This window comes from Crocodylus siamensis, chromosome 9 (assembly GCF_052110815.1).
Source record: "Crocodylus siamensis isolate JL-2025a chromosome 9, ASM5211081v1, whole genome shotgun sequence".
Lineage (NCBI taxonomy): Eukaryota > Metazoa > Chordata > Crocodylia > Crocodylidae > Crocodylus > Crocodylus siamensis.
Genome location: NC_143403.1, coordinates 3327561 through 3348944, shown reverse-complemented (window position 1 = coordinate 3348944; position 21384 = coordinate 3327561). Strand labels below are relative to the sequence as shown.

The window sequence follows — 21384 nt, the reverse complement described above, 5'->3', positions numbered from 1 at the left end:
TAATAAGGCCCTTGGTGATTTCTGAGCAAGGAACTTGCCCGCTGTAGGTTTCTTTCTAATGTGTCCAGGGAAGTAGGACAGCATGTAGTCACCCAAGAGTATACTGAGATTATACCGGGCCCTTACAACCCATTTCTCAGCCTGAATTTTGGCTAAGAACTTGGATCAAAGGGGCAACAGTATTACCTTGTTTTTACTGATCAAGGGCCTAGTTTTGTCCTCGCATTTGTGTACCAGGATAACCCTGGAGGACGGCCGCTGAATTCAATGAATTATCCCAGCACAAGCCTAGGGTGAATTCAGAATCAGGCCCAGAAAGTTTTGTTGACTTGGAGCAAGCAAACAGCGGTCGTGAATGAAACCTATTTGGGCCTTGCTTCAGCTCCACAGCAAAACTCCACAGCAGCTGCAATACAATTCAAAATGGACCATCACTTCCAGGGGATGGGTAGGGTTGTAATAGCAGTAGAGTTCAGGGAAGTAGACATCTAGACTAAGGGGTTTTAGCAGAGCAACAGGGACAGTATTGGAACAGAGTAGAAGCTGCAGGTTGGAATTGAAGCACACTGGACAGGGATGAGTAGGGTTTCACTTGCATGGATATTTTATATGTACTGTCAATTCACATGTACCTCAGTCTCAGGAGAGCAGATGTATACAGGCCAATATGTGGCCTCCTTCCTGGGCTAGCTTTGATTTCAGTTGCATGTTACAAAGGTTTCACCCACACCAAACAAAAAGATCATAGCAGGTATGTCTACATGTTCATTAACGTGCTTTTGCTAATGCACATTAAATTTAGTACCTCCATTGTGAGGTACTAGAAAAAGGAGCATTAGCTTATTTTAATGCACATTAGTGAAAGCACATGTTTTTTTTGGTGATGCTGTAATGTCCATTATACAAGGCTAATGCGCATTAAAGCACCCATGTAGACGTGCCCAGCAGAGGTACTGTAGCTGATGTTCTGCACCGGCTCTGTTCTCCGATTGCCTCTCTTGTTTTTGTCATGCCTTTGTTTTTCATCTGCTGACATCCACATGTTCAGCAATGGATCTGGATTGTGAATGCTGGTCACTTGTTTAAACAAATGCTTTGGAAAAGGACATACCCTTGTTTGGCAACCTTTGATCTGTTGATGGTATGGTTGCAAAATTGTGTGCACAGAACGTTAATTTTTTACCTTTGATTGTATACTAGACCGTGTGTGTGTGTGTGTGTGTGTATGTGTGTGTGTGTGTGTTTTAACAACAAGGAAAGGAAGCTGATGAATGTGATACCAAGTCCATGACAAATATGGAGCGCCATGTATAAGCTGTAATTGAGGCAATTGCCCGAGAAACTATTTCAACTAAAAGCTGAAATGGGGGGCAAATAAACTGGCTGTTATCTGTGACCACACAATTTTTATAACATTGTGGAGAAAAGTTACTACCTATACATAAAATGCAGAGGGCCAAAATCTGGCTGCCAAAATTTGATGATCTGAATTCAAGTAACAGAGCAGGTATTGTCACCTGAGCTAGGATAACAAGTCACCTCCCACTAGAACATATCTGTTACTTAAGAAATAGAGAATGAAACTCATACATGAAGATTCACAAGTTCTTTCTCGTTTGTTACTCTTCTAATGGAAAGTCACAGGTGATAAGGAGAGACTTCAAAATTGACAACCAGTTTTTAACATCCTGTTTTGCATTTCAATTAATTTAGGCCTATACAGTTATTGTACTTTAGACAATACTGTAACAATCACTGCAGACATCTCCTCCACCTGCAGATGGTGCTGCCACTTTATTTTACTGTTGTGTTTTTTCATGTCAGAACTGATGAGTGGGAGTTGGGGTGGGGGGTGGGTGCAGAAAGTTAGAAATTAGCTCAGCCCTTCCTGTGTATGCTGGAGTTGTTTTCATTATTTATCACAATAAACTGTTTAGTTTCTCATACACAAATATTATAATCAGTGGCGGTAGCTTTAAGAGTATTTGTCCTGAAATGCAATGTAATAATCACACAGATAAGATGGGGTGCTGTGAGATTTCACCCAACATTGGTGCCTGAGTGGGTGCATGAGAAAGCAGCAGAGTGCACAGCAGCATTTTTGGATCATAGTGCCAACCGCTTTTGCCCATAGTTCCTCAGTCTGGATGGTAGGTCTTACAGACCGTAACAGAAACAAACATCTGGCTGCTATGAAGCAGGTATTAGCCTTTTGAAACACTGAGAGAGAGAGAGAAAACCAGAAGACAGGAAGGAGATGTACTTATTATTAGAGGTCTACAGTCCTGCTGTTTTGAAATTTCTACTTGTGTGTATATGTGAGACTAATAACAGATATGGTTATCTAAAAAGTTGTTGCTATTCACTCAACTATAAGGAAAGAGGACGCTCCAGCAGAGAATGCAGATAAGCCAATTAACTAGTACTCCATTCCCCCAGAGACGGGTATGGGCAGGGGAGGTACTTGTAGCTTGCTGAAAGTCATGTTGTTTTGGGGAGGGCAAAAAGTTCAACATATAAATGGCAGTCATTGTGCCCTGTATGAGTGCTTTCCACAAACCTGCCACTGTGGTCCACCTGGCCATGCTGAATCAGGGAGCAATACCCCTTATGGTTAACATATTGACTGGCACCTTTAAGGGGAAGCTATGAGATGGGACCTGCCATCAGTGGCATCAATGTAGCTTAAAAACCCCAAATATTCTCTGAAACCCAAATATTCTTACAGAGGCATTCATGGGCCTACAACCTGTGATGAAACAGCCACCACCACCAGCCTGACAGCTGACTTGCCAATACCACCTTGATTAACCACCTGGGTGGCTAACAGACCTGCACATGTCTGGGGTTGCCAGTTTCCTGATAGTGTCAGCAAACTGCTTCTAGTAGGAAAGCATGGTCCCCCAGTCTCAAAGTTGCAGGCTGTGAGCCAAAATGTGCGGATACGTATCTGTATCCTAACAGCAATTTTATCTGCCTAGAAGAGCACCAAGGTTTTGAACTGCTGAAAGAAGGACTTGTAAACCATGATGTATGGAAATTCCTGAACCCATCCTGCCCGTTTGCAGTCATCGGTGATGTCAGACTATCAGTCAAGCAGACTGATGAACTTGGCATGGACCTGTGGCTTTTTGAGGTCACAGTAAATGAGAAGGAAACCACTTAATCAGCTACTGGATTCCCTTTCTTTCATGATTGCTCCCAGGGCTGCTTTTTACAGCTTTTGCTGCCTCCAGCTGCACTCTAATGTGCAGACTGCAAATTGCTGCATGACAGCAGGCCTGTTGATGTATTACACCTTCCCAACTAGCTACTCTTGCTCAGTCCTTCCCAGACCCCGTTGCTTGAGCGGCTTGTTTTCTGCCTCTCTGAGTCCGGGGTCTCACTGCAGCATGTGGCTAACCCTCGACTTTCTATTCTCCTTTGGTAAAGATGCCTGGAATCTGCATCTGTGAAGCATGGAGGTGATGGGCGAGAGCCCTCCATGAGACCGGTGAGAGGTAGGGGAGAAACATGTTGCCTTGGGTATCACAAAGCAGAAAAGGAAATGAGACACTAGTTCAATCCCAGCGTGCAGAGAAGTGACCCAGGGCGACGGCACTGCCTTGGACTGCATGAGGATGCCATGCAAACACCAATGGCAGCATGTGAGAACCCATTGGGTTTCTTCAGTGGGGCATCAAAACCTCATAATGACCATCATGATGTCACATGAAAATGTCATATCAAGTCACGATAATCAGGGTTAGAGTGTGGTGCTTATAACTAGTGTTGCCAACCCTCCTGGACTGGCTGGGAGTCTACCGGAATTGGCATTAGTGACTATTGAAAGCAATCTGGGAGATGTATATTGTGAACAGGTTGAATAGTACAATGAACGATGACACTAGGTCATGTTGGGAATAGCTTCAGTCAGAGTTGGCAAACCTACTTATAACAGGTTTGCAGGTTTGATCCCTAGCTGGACTTTATCTCTTGAGGTCCTGTACTTCTCTATATGGCATCTCTATGAGTTTTTTTTGTTTTGAGTTGTGCAGATTGGGATTGGGTTTGGGTAGGTGAGGCGTAATATGATAGGAAATGTGTGGGGTCAGAGACAATGATGTGTTTTTTGGCGGGTCATGGTGAGTTATTTTCGGAAAATGGGAGGTGCATTGTTTATAGTGATAGAACGATGTAAAGGGATGGTGGGAGTCAGACAGAACAACGATGAACTTTTTTCCAACTACTCAGCTGGTCTAATAAAAGATATCACTTCTACTCAAAGAACCTTGCCTACTTTTGTTGCAGTGGGATTTCGAGATGGAATCTGTGTTTAAGTTTTGCTATGTTGCAGGGATGTTTTGGGTTGCATGGTTTTTATAAGTTTTTGACTACAAGCAGTCCTCAGACTTGCAACACCATTGGTTACTGAAAATTGTGTCTTAAGTTGAAAAGTTGTAACTCGGAACCGATTTTCCCATAGTAACGATGTTATAAAAGGGGGATTGGTTCCTGAACCAAGACCCGATATCTTATTTTCACCAAAAATAACCCAGTATTTTGTAGTCAGTCACTTATAGATGAGTAATATAGCTACATTACTGTCTTTCTATTGTAAATAGCAATCATATTGATTTGGAAGGACTTCTTTGAGGTGACTTGGCTGGACTTTTTGAAGGGCTCTTGGTTGCACTTTTTGAAGGGTTCTTGCCTAGAGTCTTCTCAGGAATCTTGGCTGCAGATTTTTCTGGAGTCTTGTCTGCTTTCTTAAAGAAAGTGTCCAAGGAAGTTTGGACAGACGGGACACGGGCAAATTTGTTTGCTGGTGCAGCATTGCGCCAAGTCATAAAACTGTAGCAACATACAGAAGCTTAAAAATTGCACATACTAGGAGGAATATAAGGACATATATCTCCCTTGGAAGCCTCTCAAGATGCATCTCGTGAACTTATATAAGTAAGTCGTAGTGCACTTCGTCGTCACTCAAAACATCTGAAGTTGAGGACTGCTTGTATATTTGTCATTAAAAAAAACACCTGGATAGATGCAGAACTTGCAGATTTATTCCTTAGGCTGATTTATTTATTTATTGTTTATTTATTTAGGGCTGGGCATTGGGTCAGGTCACTGGGGCTGCAGGAACTACAGGTCTGCCCTTCGCACTACAGCGCCCAGCATGCCCCGCGCCCCGCCCGAGGACTACACGTCCCAGCCGTACAACCCAAGAGGCGGCGCGCGCAGCCCTCTGGGACTTGTAGTCGCTGAGGCGATGAAGGGCGGCTGCCGGGAAGCGGCGGCAATGCGCCTGCGCGGCCAGTCGGGGAGGGGGAGCCGGCGGTGCCGGCGCATGCGCTTTGGCGCGGCGGAGATCTCTCGCGAGGAAGGACGCCATTATCGCAGCCGCTCGACAAACACCACGAGAATTCGGCCCCGCACACGGTAACCGCGGCCCCCGCGGCCGCCGGCTCGGGCTGGGCTCCCCGGGGGCCGCCCTCCGCCCGGCCTGCCGCTCCCCGCCGCCACCCGCCGCCTCCGGGAGGGCCCGCGGCGGGGGAGGGGCGGCTGCCTCACAACCCCCCCATGTAGGCGGGGGGAGGGGAGGGGCGGGGCGGACCATTCCCCTCCCCCCCCTCCCGGCCTGCTGGGCCTGCGCCTGGTCCTGGGCTCTCCTCGGGAGGTGGGGGGGCGCTTCACTGGGCGGGGGGGGGGGGGGGCGCTTCATGGGGATGGGCGCTCTTCTGCACCGCCTGGCGGGCTTTAAAATTATTTTGGGTGCTTGGTCAGCAATGTTGTGTTCCCCCCTCCCCTTTATAAATATGTAAAGTTATATCTTTATAAAGTGTGGGGGGGTGGTCAGCCTCCTCTGGAGCTGTAAAGTTATATATTTATACATTATATCTTTATAAAGAGGGAGCTGTAAAGAGGGGGGTGGTCAGCCAAATGGGCTGATGCTCACCCCTCCCCCAGCCCTGGTCACTGCACTGAGCAACCCGGATACATGCCCATCTCCCCATCGTCCCCCAGCTTTGAAGTGTCGTTGGACTCTTGAAGTGCTTTTTTTCCCCTTTTTTCTCCTTGATGTGGTAAAAATGAACAGGTTTCTAATCAAAGCCGTGTCCTTCTGTTAGGGGCAGGGGCGTAATTTGCTTGGGTGTGTGTTTATTTTTCGTATCCTTAAGGGAGGGTTTTTGCAGGAGCACAGGTTTTAAATCCTTGTAAACTTCAGTTTTGAAACCTATGTGTCTGTGCGTGTGTCCTCCCCCCCAACAAGTAACAGGTCCTGTTGAGAAGTATACAGCATTTCGTTTGGTTATTCCTGCAATTTGTTACTTCTTTAGTTCTACAGTTTACTGAGTTTAACCTTCATTTGTGTGTGTGTGTATCTACTTTGAATATCTATCTACATCTGCCTAGAAATCTGTCTACATCCACTTAGACATCTACCTTCATCCACTTGGATATGTACTTAGATATCTATCTAGACATCCACTTAGACATCTACCACTTAGCTATCTGCTTAGACATCTACCTTCATCCACTTAGACATCTACCAACATCTACCTAGAGATCTATAGAGAGAGTGAGCTGGATAGGTAGATGTCTACATTTTTACATATATTCATTTCCCATATTTCTGTTAGTCTCATATGCAGTAAAGTGGGGAGGGGGGGAGAGAAGCATTTGCTGTGTAAAATGTCCTGTGAAATCACAAATCTATTAGTGGGTGCGTGTATAGTAATTGAGATTTGTCTTTAAGCCCTGAATGCTTGTGTTTCCAGTTGTGTACTTTTAATAGTTTCTGTTCACACCATGAATTTATTTCACTGCATATTAAAAGAATGCCCTGTAAGATATAACAGAATGAACTATTCTTAATTGGTCCTGAGATGTTACAGTGAACTTCAGTAAGGATGCCAGGCCTTGCCTTGGCCAGAATTCTGCTCAGACTTGGGTAATATGCTGAACTGCACATCAAGAAGAATGACATGATAAATGTTTAGGGCAGTTAAAAGGTTGAATCCAGTTTTGATGAATGGGAACATCCTTTCTGTTTCCAGGAGTGGGCATAATTTGTGGCTGTTCGTTCTGATTTCTGATTTATAATAACAGTAACAGCCTTTTAATATCTGGATCCAGGAATGTTAAACTCATCGGGTGGCTGCAATGCAGACCTAAAATGTTAAGGATTCTTAAACAAGCAATACTGTTATTAACACTCAGTGCTGCAGAAATCCAATGGATGCTAATTCACTGTCTGAGATGTTTAGCACCAGTATTCTACCAGTTTATATTCTGCTAAATTATTTTTTAATTTATTTTTTTAAATAATTTTTAATTATTTTAGCCTAAAGCATGTTTCATGGACATCAGTAAAGTGTTTCAGAAGCACATACAAGGAGTGTGTGCATGGGGGGTATGTACGTATATGCACACATACCAAAAAAGCATCCTGTTGGTGTTCTGATTCTGCTGCGATCATTTAGTGGGTGTATGGTTCAACTATGTAAGTCACATTTGCAGTGACTTGTATTGGCATCATGTAGGTTGTCTCTGACCCTTATTATAATAATTATTTTCTCCAAACTTTTCAAGCTGAGTAACACTTGCCCATGACAAATGAGATGGATTCACAGAACATCTGCATTTTCATTTTATCAGCATTTCCATGGTCTTGTATTTTTCACTGAAGTAGAAATTAGGTTTGGAATCCCTGCCATTGTTAAAATGCATACTTAAGGATACGTCTCTCAGTTACAGCAGTCATTTGATTTTTAAAAGAAGAACATCCCTTGTCGGTGGGAATGGAGGCACACTCAAAACCCCCCCCCACAAAAAAACCCACAAATAAAAAAACAAACAAACCAAAATCCAAAAAATCTGCTTGTTTCAGGGTGCTGCAGAAAGACTTATTATAAACCAGCTAGCCAGCCAATGGGGAACATGTAGCTGGATTGTACGCAGAACTGCTGGCTGGACACTTTCATTATGTAGTAGTTATGTTATGCATGCTAAACTTTTGTGTTTCCAATAAAATCTTATTTTTGTCGATTTACTTTCTCTTGGTCTGCATCATGGTACTTATGATTTCTAACTACTGAAATCCTTTCTTTTTGGTTTACATATTGATTTAAAACAGTGAACACTTATCCTTATTTCCTTTTTAAAATAGAAATAAAATATAGGGCACAGTGTCTTTGAATTAAAAGAAGGGTCTCTCTGAGGTTTTGAAAAATGCTACCTTTAATTTTTTAACTCAGTCTGGCACCACAGCATCTAAAAGCATCAGTCAAAGTGCACAGTGTCTTAAAATTATTTTACTTTACACTGTATTGTGAGCCCATAAACAAATAACTCATGTTGACAAGCATTCACTGGAGAGGGCACCCTCTATAATTCCTGCCTGTGAAATGTAGTGTAAAAACTGTGTGTTTTTAGCTCAAGTTACTTTTCCTTAATTGTGAAATAATGAAACTATCTAAAAAACAAACACTTTTGTGTCAGTCATGCAGATTTGTAGAAGTGTAAAACAAGATGAGAAAATCAAAATAACACAACACTTGATGGGTTGGTTCATGTACCCATTGACAGATTAGTTAGTGCATGAACTTTTAGGACTTGGACCTCTTATTTTTTAAATAAGCTTAACATGTGATATAAGCCCCCTCCCTTCCCCCCCCAAAAAAAATCACACTAGGAAAATGATGTAAATTCAGCCTGTGGTGAAGAACTTGATTATTTAGTGTCTTTGTGGTAATACATTGCTCTTCATTTATTCTTAGAATTTATCCTCAGGTAGAATTTAGTGTCAATTTTATCCATCTAATTTAATAGGAGAGTAACATTTGTTTTTGAAGGCCTGATAATTTTAAACAGTGAAGCTCCCTTTTAGCAGTCAGAAATGGTCATTTACACAAGATAAATGTCTTGCTCTCACTTTTTAGTTTCCCTTTTCTTATCGGGAAATGAGCAATCAACTTAGTTCACCGCATATACATTTTGGCGGCTGCCCTTTTTCTAAATTAGCTTATTGGAGTCTATGAGGTTCAACTTGGTTTGACTGTTAAGTCATAAAACTGTAGCAACATACAGAAGCTTAAAAAGTGCACATGCTAGGAAGAATATAAGGACATATTTCTGCCCTGGAAGCATCTTGAGATGCATCTTGTAAATTTTTTTAAGTAAGTCATATTGCATAAATATTTCCCGTCTTTCCTTTTGGAGTGTAAATACATCCTAATCTCTAGTCCCTATACATTTTTTTTTTAATGGGAAATGTCTACTTACAATATAAACAGATGGACAGAGGAAATATTTCAAATCCTGCCTTTAATCTGAAGCGTTTCTCATTTGGAGTACATCAGGACTGTACAATAGGTTCCTCCCAGTTACAAGGCTGATATGCAGGGGCTGTATGTTGTGGTGCGGCTGTTCACTTTTTATGGCGCTTTAAGGCACCTGAAATGTGAATGTTATGGCCCTCTATGCTCTAAGCCTGCTTTTCTGGCACAAATAAGGCAGTTTTGAGGCAATATATATTTGTAGTACTTACGTTGGGCATCATGGCTGTGGGGTGATATTTCCCTGAGTTAAAAATGAGCAAGGTTTTTGTAAGACAAAACTCTCCCATGAGACCATAACAATGCAACTTTACCAGAATGACATTAAAATTTAGCATACAGGCTAAAAACGTAGGGTTTTGGGTCTGGTTGTAGAAGGCCAGAATTAAGTGGTATATTTTATAGGGCTTCCCAGAGCAGATGAAATTCAGGTAGAGAACTTCTCCCTGGATAATAGTGCTAGTCATTAAAAGTTCTGCCTTTCCTACTTTTCAGCCTGACCCTGAACAAAGTATTCAGTTTAGCAGGGGTGGCCAGCCAGCAGCATGCGTGCCAGAAGTGGCACAGGCAGCCTCTGCATGTGGCAGATGGGGGAGGAGACGAGCGGCAGATCAGGGAGGAAACAGCAGTGCAGCAGATCTGGCGGGGGGCGGGATAAGGGAATGAAGTGATGCTTGGGGAAGGTGTGGGGCTAACTTGTAGCATGCCTGCCAAAAAGCTTGTTCCCCACTGGATAGTGTGTGAACGGTGGGCTAGAGATGATGCTGACCCTTGTAGTATTTGGTCTTGAGACTTTATAAAAAGATGTGTGTGATGTGAATTACTTGTGAATCACCTGTGTTGATGGTGACTGGTGATTACAACACTTAGCACTAGCTAAAGTTTCACCATAGTCTTTGGAGTGGAAACTGCTATCCTTTGAGCTACAAAGGGGAAATACAGGCACAAATAACCTTTATGAGGTGTGTGAGGTGGGAGGTACAGGGGTCAGTCAGATGATGGGATATATTTCTGGACACAGTTGCAATCTGGGAATGAAAGAAGAGAGCCAGTTTTAGTGATACAGTATATCTGGTCTTAAAACTGGAAAAAGGCCTTGTGTTTATCCCGACTTAATGGAAAATAATGTTCATTAAGTATAGAGAGCTGTTAGTATCAGCCTTGAAATATATTATCTGAAACCTTGAAAGTGAAGGGGGCTAGTGGATTTAAGGGCTGGAAACAATACCACACCATTTGCAGTGTTGTACAGTTAATGAGCATTGTTTATAGGGCTGTCAGCAGTGTGCTTCCAAAACTGACTAACTCCTTTCATTTTCAAGGCTTGTGACAGCTTTTCCCCCTTCTCCCTTTCTGTGTAGTTAGCTGGAATGCAGTTATGTGAAAAATAGACAACAGGGTAAAGGATATTGCACTTTTAAGCAATTTATGCAGTCACCCAATATGCAGATAGCTAATGTTTGTTTCACTGCAAGAACCAGACAGTGGATCTGGACTGGTACTGTTCCAGCGAGGGGAATTATGCACTTATGTGATGTACTATATCTCTAAATAGGCAGTGAATAGAGCCCTGTGTGTTAGAACTTTTTGAATAGTTTTAATTGCTAATTTTAATAATTTGTCTAAGTAATATCATAGAATCATATCACAGATATCAATATCAAGTAAAACTGCCCCATCTACTAAAAAATAAATCCAGTTTATTACAGTTTCAGTTTTCTGATGAAAAACCAAACAAGAATTTTTTTTTTCAGTAACACTCAATAATGTCCCTATAAAACATATGAATTATCTCTTTAACCAGTTCTAGTATTTAAGCTGCAGTTAATATCAGTTTTTCATGTGAAGCTTGCATCAAAGCAACTTCCAAATACATTAAATAGCAGTGTTCATTAATTTGTAAACTAAGGTGAAATTTGCATTAGCAGTCTTTATTACTTTCTTGGTGCAAACTTAGGATTTTCAGTGTGGACCAGTTTGCTCTTGGCCAAATGCATTTTCTCAGCACTCATCCATTTACCCCTTTCCATGTGGAAAGGTCCTAGCTTGCGTCCATGACTCCATCCTTCCTTTCCTTCTGGTTACTTCTCTGTAGGTTTGGAATAAATGTTGGCGAAGGATAAGTGAGGTTCCTGATAATGTGGCTCTCTTGAAGTAGACCTGGCTGAAGCAAGAGCTGGTGAAGAGTTGATCATAAGGTCATCATGTGAATGCCATGGTATCCATCAGATTTGTGAGCAGACTGAGCAGCCTTTCCCACTGAGGCTCAAAACCTGTCCGGTTCTCCTGCACAGGAAACAGTGTTGGGGACCTCTTCGGGGAGGAAGCTACATGGAGATTTCCATCCATGTTCTGTGAAAGACATTGGGTCGTACTTAGGTTACTGTATTCGGTAGAACCAGATAAAGATACAGACTTGATATTCATTATTTTCCTGTATGCTCAATCTTTTGTTATTAAGATGTCAACTGTAATTTTTAAAATGTAGAGATTTATTTTTATTTTAAATCCTTAAATTGTCATGCTGACATTGGGTGAGGTGGATAGTGGAAATCAAGAAGATTCAGCTAAAGGTAATGAAAAGTGTGGCAGTTTCTCTAAAGTTTCTTCATTTGGATAAATTATCTGCTGCAGGACCATTCATATTTTCGGTCATTTTTGGCTAAGAGAAATCAGCTAATTTGTAACACTTCCAGGTAATTGTAGACACTCAGAAGAAAATAGAGTAAGGTAACAAGATCTCAGTACCATTCTTAAGCACCCACTCAACTTTTTAGAAATCCAAGGGCTTCATAAGAATGGAATAATTGAAAGAGCAACTGGTATGACCTTACCCCACAGACTGAGCTTACAAATGTAATTCATTTGGGACTAGGTATGGATAGAAGCTCAGTTTGACTGTTCAACAAGAACTTTAGTAAGTACTATATAAATAGTTACTGTAGTGAATATCTTTTCCCGAAGATTCTCTTGAATTTGTTTTAAGGGCTATACTTTTGGGGGGTTGTGTTGCCAGCTATGGGTTTGTACTTGACTTAACACAGTTACTTTTCTAGTGAGATTCAGTTATTAAACCACTGTGCGGCTTATATTGCAATCTGCTTTTTTGCCATTTCTGATGGCTATTTAAAATTAATAAAGTGAGGTTTCCACTTTAAGCAAGTCAGTTAACATCAGAGATGCAGGTTTTTAGATCCTTAGGTAGTACAAAAGCGAACTGGAAATTTTAAATATGTGCTTGAGATCCCATTTTCAGAAAGTCAAGGCTGCTATTAAATCCTGAACTTACGTATACTCCTCAGACCATGTTCACATGAAAATGCCCAGCTATGCATCTGAAGCTTAAATGAATAAATGTATTTTTTAAAATATTTCTTTAAATTTGGTTTTACTCTGCTGGGTCGCTGAACTGCATTTGCCTTTTTATACTTATGCTGACGACTGTATTAGATGGTGAATTGTAACAGTGAAATCCTTATCAGTCTAAGTGGTACTGTCACAATTATGAGGCTGGCTGCACCTCCCTCTGTTCCCTTTCTGCTCTTCCAGAGCTGTCCCAGTTAAGTGTGAGGCTTCATGCAACATTTTGGGAATGAATGTCACAATATCTTAGTCCTGGGCCTGGGCTTGAGCCACAATACTTTTTATCAGCTATTGTTACTCTGCTGATCAAACTGAGTTTGGGCACTGGTCTCTCTTTCTTTTGTGAGCATGACTAGATGTCTGTAATGACCAAACAGCCTTCTTAACATACAAGTATTAATCCTACTTGAGAAAAATTAGCATTTAAAGCAAGAAAACGCCTATACACAAGCCGTCTAACGTAAAGCTCATTGATGAAAAGGCAAGCCTAGCTTCTTGGTGTGGGTTGCTCCTCCCCTGTCACTGAAGAGCTGTTAAATTTCCATTAATGGGTGAAATGTCTCTTACCTGTGTCACCTAGCTGTTATATGTTTAATCCTAACATTTTCAAGTGCTTTGAGAACCACCCATGGACACTACATAGACAAAACATTCACAAATACAAAATTCATAATTTTGGCTCCTGTGTAACTTATTTACATGACGCAATATCACAGCTGTTGAGCAAAGTTTTGCTTGGTTTATCTGTTCATTCACCCAACTCATCACTGTTAAGCAAGAAGATCCCCTTTGTCAGATGATCTGGCTGGCAACAATATGGTACAGAATTTGGGCTTAACTATACTTGTATCCTGACAGTTTCTTTCTGCTTATTATCACAACAAAATTAAAGAAAAGTAACTTTCTCTTTTATATCATGGGAACATTATTTTGTTGGGAATGTATGAAAGCACAGCAGGATAGTTTTCAATGTTTATATTGTGAACTCCTTGTAATAAGTGAGATGCTGTCTCTCTAGATTCCATTCTGGCATTCCTGGCAAAAGCACTGAAGCATCTTTTGGACGTGGGCTTTCAACTGTTCCGTGTGTGTTAAAACAGTATATCCCTTCCCTGAACACAAGAAGCATCAATGATTTTCATTGAGTGGAATGAGAGTATGTTAGTAATGGAGTAATGGAAACCCTTGCAAGCTAACTGGCATTTTTTTTAGTGCCAATAAAAATGGGTTAAAAAATATCCACAAACATACTCTTCAAATTGCATCCTTCACATTGGTTTAGGTCTATACATAGTTATTCTCAGGGGGTGACCATCTCCTGTATTGTGTTAGAAATATCATTCTCTTATGTGTTTATAGAAGTAGTCTAAATAGCTTGGGTGACTGAATTAAACGTTGTCCAGGCTGAACTTGCAGACAGGTTGTTCTTTGACCAGGGTGCACAAACACATTTCTGAATAGCAGACAAATTAGTATCTGAGTAGTGTTTTTTAAATCTTGGACTTTTTCCTTGCCACGAACATTCTTTTATACGAGTACTTCAGTTCACGTGGCGAGCCCTATAAGGTACGGTTAATCTTCCTTCCCCCGGCCCCCTGTTGTTGGTACACCCAGCTTTCCACTCCACTCGAACATTGCCACAACAGGATTGCTGATAAGAAATAACCACTGGGATGCTAGCCTCCTTTTGATCACTTATACGAAGCTATGAAAAATAAGCAGCCACTGTTGTTAACCCAGAATGTCCTTTCAGGTAGCAAAATGCTTTAGTATACTTGGAATGAAAGATAAAATATACTGGCGTTAGTTCCTGAGGTTTCTTCTTTCTGTTTATCAGACTACAGTAAAATCCTTGCATAACCCAGTATTTAAAGAAATTAGGAGTTGGTATTATTAAAGATTCTCCACCTGCTAGTTGGAAGCCCTGGAAGTATGTGACTCTGCCATGTTTCCGTGCATTGCCTTAGCTCTCGGAAAGGATGCCAAGGGGTTTGTTGGGGCTTTTTAAAAAAACATATTTGCTTTGACTTATCATAGAAACCTGAGCCTGAGTTAGTTAAAATACAGGGTTCATATACTGACTAGTTTCACCATATATGTGGAGGTGTGAATTTAATTTGTGCTGACAGTTGAGAATCACTCTTAAACCAAGGTTTGAAAACTCTATGCAGTACCTGTTTCCCTGAGAACTTAGGTCTGTTCTATACACAGCTTTTTTTTATGCTGTTATACCTGTGTTGGATGGGGGTGGGATCCTGTTTTTATCAGAATAGCTATACAAGTACAATCCTCCGTAGGGTTGCAATTCAACCAACAGAAAGGTACTTAAACTAGCATAGTGTATTTTCCTGCTTATACCAGCATCCACACTGAAGGAGAGGCATTGTATTGCCAACTCCTTCTGATATATTTAAAAGTGTATAGACAATACCTTAAACCTGCTGTACAAGTGGGGGAAAAAGTATAGCCACAGGCCCAGCAATATAAACGAATAAAACAGTTGCATCTTGTTTGTCATAAGCTATAGCTAGCTGTAATGTGTTGTAACTGGCAAAAAGTTAGCATTGCCATTCAGCTGAGTCTTCACACACGTTTGAACACCCTAACATTTGGTACGGCAGACAAATCATTTAAGTGATTTTTCTTTATTAAATCAAACATAGACAAGCATGGATGCTCTCCAGTGATACCCCTATAGTATGTTTCTTCAGCAAAACCAAGGTCTGATTTTAAGTTACGCTACTATACCTATGCTAGCTTTACCTGGTCTGGATAGCAATAGTGAAGACATTGCCATGCAGAATTTAGCATGTGTTACAATGAGGATAGTCACCCAGGTCCCCAGTAGTATTGTAATTTGGCTGCTAGCCAGTGCCAGAACCTGCATTTCTCTCTTCGGTGCTGTTTTTCATGCTAGCTTCATCTAGTTGGCACAAATGTGTTGTCCTCTCCTACAGTCACCCCTTCATTTTGCTGTGTGGTCTTACTCCTAATGGTGGGTTCAGAGAGGAAAATAGTGCATTAGAAAGGAAATAAAGAAAAAGACGACTAAAGTAGACGCGTACCAGGCAGCATGCAAAATGGGAAACGCTGTGAAGAGAAGCAGGACATTGAACCAGCAGAGAACTGTGGCAGCTTTCACAAGGGTGTCTGATTGCTCAGCTGGTTATGGGTTTAAACTGGAATAAACACTTTCCTTCCCAGACTTGCACTTCCGAAGAAATTCTCAAGATGCTTTTCTCCTAAGGTAACCCTTCCTGCTGCTGCTGTCTATTTTAGGGATTTGAACAGGAACCTCCAGGGCAGCATCTAAGCACGGTGTTATCTGTGAGATGAATGTATTCTACCTTCTTTTCTTTTTGAGCCTGTCTTGTGCCTTCACATTTATGCCAGTGGAGGTCAATGTCTTGAAGCCTGATTCCTATAATTTGGTTTTAGTAATGTATTGCTATCATCTAGACTCCTATTATTTGAGTCATTTTTTTTAATACAATGAATGGTGTCAGTTATTTGGTAGTAGCTCAGTCCTGAAGGGTAAATAGATCAACACCTTTGGGTTATTACAGTTGACTTTTAGCCTGCATCCACAACCGGTGCCTGAAGAATAGCACATTAAATAAAATAATCTTGTTGCGAACAGTCATGTATTGTGACACCTGGCTTTTTGCTATCGGGATTTTTCAAGGGCATTTTTATCACATGTATATTTTTTATTCTGTATAGGAAAACCTAAAGATCATCTACCTTCTAATTTCTTAGCATTTTATACACAGCAGAGTTCTGTTGCTACTGGACATCTTTTTATGATATAAATAAAAGTTAAGTCATTGTGCTACAGTCTGGGAACTAACAGCTTCCTGGTATCTGATTAAAATTACTTTTTAATAATTCTGCATGTTGTAGTAGCTTTTATTGTTAAATAGTAATAGTAGATTTTATGGTAGTATCACTGGTCTGGTTTAAATATAGGATTTATAGCATAAACACACAGTGTAGCTATTTGCCATTTTTAAGGTAGAAAGGGGAAAGGAAGGGTAGAAGCTTAACTAGCAGGTTACAAATTTTAGTGTGTGTTTTATCTTTGCTGTTTCCTTGCAGTAGTAAATGCAGTGTGCAATCTGACTTGGTTCAAATTCTTGAGGTTTTGTGTTACATCAAGTTGTAGTTTCAACATGCTGAAACATAAAGTCTGTAGGAGGAGGCTTGGCAGTTGTTATATTTACAGTGCATTGACCTTAAACACTGTTAAAGGCCTGCTTTTTATTATGGTGTTTTCTCATTAATGAATGTTACAATATTGTGACACACACAATTAAATATTTTTGTTAAGGAATTATTGAGTGGTGTAGGAAGACTTGGGTACAGCTGCCAATTGGAGTGACTGTTCTAGAGAGAGAGCCAGGGCTTTGGGCTTTTAAAAGTTTTTACAAGTCAGAGAGGCAAGATTTGGAACAGAGGATTGATAGGGCCTGATCCTGCAGATGCTGTCCTACATGCTTAACTCCATATGCCCAGATGCTTGTAGGAATTTCAGATTACTCAGAGGGATTGCCTACATCAAGATGCTGAAGACTTATTGTTGCAGGGAAGCTTTGATGAAGTAAGGTGTGATTTTTAAGGTGCACTAACTATTCTGCAAAGTTCTTCTTGTGGATGTTCTTGTTCCATACCAAGGGCCTGACTGAAGTTAAGATTACCCCAAATGGGCTTCTAAAGTAGACTAAATTGAATTGCACTCTTGTTGTGGAGTAAATGTCTCTACCAGGGAGTTGGTACTAAATACATTTTCTGGGCTATTTCTGTTCTACTGTACAGGCAAGCTCTCAGGAAAGTTAAGATGCGGAGTGAATGCTTGTTAAATCCCTCTGCAGATGGATGTCTTATTCAGAAATAAAGTACCCTTTATATTGTAGTTCAATCCTTCTTCTGTGCTGGTGCTTTCCCTTCAAATGAAGGTTATAAAATCTCATGGTATTCTGCAGGGACAAGTGCAAAGTCCTGCACTCGGCACGGAAGAATCCCCTGCACCCTACAGCCTGGAGACTGATGGCTAAGCAGCAGCTCTGCAGAAAAGGACTTGGGCGTTACAGTGAACAATGACATGGATATGAGCCAGCAGTGTGCCCTTGTTGCCAAGAAGGCTAATGGCTAAGGGCTGCATTGGTAGGTGTGTTGCCAGTAGATTGAGGGAAGTGATTCTTCCCCTCTATTCTGCACTGGTGAGGCCACATCTGGAGTATTGTATCCAGTATCCAGTTTTGCCCCCTCCCCTCCCCCCGAAAAAAAGGACATGGACAAGTTGGAGAGAGTCCAGTGGAGAGCAACAAAAATGGTCTGGGGGACATGACTTACGAGGCGAGGCTGAGGGAACTGGGCTTATTTAGGCTGGAGAAGGGAAGACTGAGGGGGGGTTTAATAGCAACCTTCAACTACCTGAAGGGGGCTTCCAAAGAGGATGGAGCAGGGCTGTTCTCAGTGGGAGCAGATGACAGAACAAGGAGCAATGGGCACAAGTTGCAGCAAGGGAGGTTTAAATTGGATATTAGGAAAAAATGTCCTTACAAGGAGGGTGGTGAAGCACTGAGCATTGGAGCAGGTTCCCTGAAGAGGTTGTGAAATCTCCATCCTTGGAGGGTTTTAAAACCCAGGTAGACAATGCCCATTGAGCTGGTCCTGATTTGAGCAGGGGGGTGGACTAGATGTGACCTCCTGAGGTCCCTTCAACCCTCATTTTCTATGATTAAACTACTCTATATAAAAGACACTTTATCTCTGAATGCAACTGGCCACATGGGGATCATGCACTTTGATGCATAAATAGCCTGTTGTCTGGGAAGGTTTACCTGTAGGTCTAGTAGTATGACTATATTGGTGAACTCATTCAAGTATGGATAAGCCTTAAGCCTGCAAGATTGAGGCCATAATTACTAGCAGCCTTGTTGGATGTCCAGCCAATAAAAAAGGAGCTGATTGGCAGCCAGTGAGTCCAGAAGGAGGAAAACATTTGCAGCAGAAATTAAATGTATTGAGAAATGTGTTTTTGATCACTTCCTCATTGGATTTATTATCCTTTTAAAGATATGGAATTTGAAGACTTTGAAGACTGGGGAAGAAAAATGTCATACTTTTGATCTTGGGGGGAATTAAACTAATTTCCTCCTCTTACAAATAATTTAAGCATGTAGTGGGGTTTGTAACAGCAGGGTAGTATGAAGAACATCAGTCATGAAAATTTTTAGAATAGAAACTTCTGATGTAGACACTTCACCTCTTGAAACTCTCTGGATATGTTTTTAAAGCACCCTATTCACCCTTGCCTGTTAATTTTAGAAATAAAATTTAGTTTTGTTTATGGTTTTTGTGCATTAGTAGAACTTTTTAGTGGCTTTTGACTATACACTTTGTTGGACAGATTTTAGTACATAAAATGCTAAATAAAAGCAAAAGGAAAGAGATCATGTGATCAACATATTTTAACCTATATATAACTATATAGCTATATCTATCTATATATCTATAATATATTTGTATTTTTAAAGCAACATCATGGAGAGGAAACAAAGTCAGCTTTACCTGTGATATAGTTGTGCTTCTTTAGGGTTCCAGCCTTTACTGGAATAGAGCTTTTAGTTCTAACTTGATATGAATATATGCTTTCAGGTGAAAAGCATGCTTACTTAAATATTCATAGAAAGCCAGACTAGTACTACTCTCTTTTCAGTCTCTGCACACTTTCTCCAATCACCAGTTTTGCTTTTCCTAGTTAATTGCAGTCTGAGAATATCAGGTATGTATAGAGAGAAGAAAAATCTTCCCAGTAAGTTGGCCGCCTCAGCTTTGAGAAACAATTTATGGCAAATACACAAATTAAAAATGAAAAGGGAAAGAAAAAAACCCTGACTTATAAATAGATCACTATGTTGAAATGAAGAGTGGGAATCAAGAAAATAAAATTACTTCTAAATATTGACATCATTAGTATTTATTATTAACAATCCTTGGCTTTTTGCAGAGCATAAGGCTACTCAGAAGCCTCCAGTCTAGGTTTTGTATTTTTTCATTAACATTTCATGCAGATCAATCTTCATGACTTCAGTTAAATTCTAGTTTATAAATAAATACAGTTATATTCAGCAGCTTTTCTATTTTTTCTTAAAGTTTACATCCAGTTGCAGCACACTGCAGTAATCTCTAAGCAAGTGAATGGGAGGTGAAGTCTGAATTGAAGGCCAACTGCTGACATGTTTTTCACTCCTTTAAGGGAAGCATCACTTGAAATTGTATCTGGAGGATAGTGTGTTTTTTGCAAACAAACAAAACAACCTCCTAAGAGTTTGTCTATTCATGGGTTATTCCAGTCTAACGTGATGTGTAGACAGTCATAGGTTGTAATGAGTTTTTTTGTTTTTGTTTTATTTCTCAAAGTAGTTTAAGCCATGTTTAAAGCAGATTAATCTTAATTCTCATTCCACAATAGGAATGCCCATTCACTCAGCTTTAAGTTTTGCATACAGATTTGCAGGAAACACTGAAGCAAAACATATGGTGGTGAACAAACAGATAACATCGTGTGTCCTTTATCTTTCATTTTGCTTTAATGCACATGTATACTAGTTAGAAAGCTCCGATACTTATCGCACAGTCATAGGCAGAACATTGCAACACAAGAGGTGTTGTTTGTATATTTTTTGCAGGACCATCTTAGAATAAGCAGAAAAGCAACTAGTAAGAGCAGCAGAAGCACTGAAAGAAACCACACAGAGAATTAAAACTGCAGATGAGACCTTGCATTTGCAGCAACAACTGGGGCTGGGGGATTGGGAAATGCATTTACAATTTTTAATCCTGTCTGTTGTCAAATAACCACCACTGGTCTTTGTTCCAGTTCTTAATCTATTTCCAGGAGCTGCTACTTAGCCAGCCCTCGTAGCAGAGTGCTATTGCAGCCATAAAAGTTCAGTGGTTTGGACTGCTTAGTGTTGCCCACAGATGAACACATGCACACTACAGTTTTAGACATTTGTTCTATTCATCACGGGACTAACACTATGTTGCATTAAGTTCCTTTTATTTAAAAAAATTCTACACAAACACAGTTTTTCCATGTAAAGAAGGAAAAGGAATTTTCTTTTTTCCTTGCTTAATCCTTTGCGGGGAGGTCAAGTACTAACAACAGGAAGTATTGGAATTGGGAACTCAGGTGGGAGATCAGACTGAATAACAGAGTAATGGGGAATAAAACAAGGAAGAAAGTCTTCTATGCAGAACTGCTAACACTCCTTCCTGTATCAGCTAGATTTTGTCTAGAGGTCGTCTATCAGGAATTTTCTACCTGCTTTCTGCATGTGAGATCTCTAGAGGACCGTTTGAGATATGTCACCATATGGTAGCAGATGGTCAGGCATTTTGAAACTACCATGGGTTTGTCATCATAGTGGCATGCAGGTCAATGAATCCAAATGAACTCTTAAAGTGGATTAGTTATGGTTTGTTTAAGCACTGTCTGAAAACACTCATTCAGAATTAAGTGACCATAACTTGTTTACCATAATTCACTTTGGAAGTGAAGTAAGCTAAATTATATGAAGGTCACTTTGTGTGGACACCCTTATTCAGAATTAAAGTTTTAGTGCAGTGTGACTAAGACACTTTAAGAATTGATTTGGATTCAGTTATCCCTATGCTGTTTAGTTCACTCCCA

General features: G+C 40.6%; 1 protein-coding gene across 3 annotated transcripts in view; it reads left to right on the top strand.

Moving 5' to 3' along the window:
* The first annotated feature begins 5310 nt into the window (after positions 1–5310).
* BANP (BTG3 associated nuclear protein) overlaps positions 5311–21384 on the top strand; it is a 215540-nt gene continuing 199466 nt past the window's right edge. For 2 of the 3 annotated variants that reach the window (XM_090062940.1, XM_090062938.1), the window contains exon 1: positions 5311–5421. The gene's annotated coding sequence lies outside the window, so the exon portion shown is untranslated. Of the gene's footprint in view, positions 5422–17706; positions 17847–21384 lie in introns of those variants that run through there. The other variant, XM_090062939.1, reaches the window with a different exon arrangement.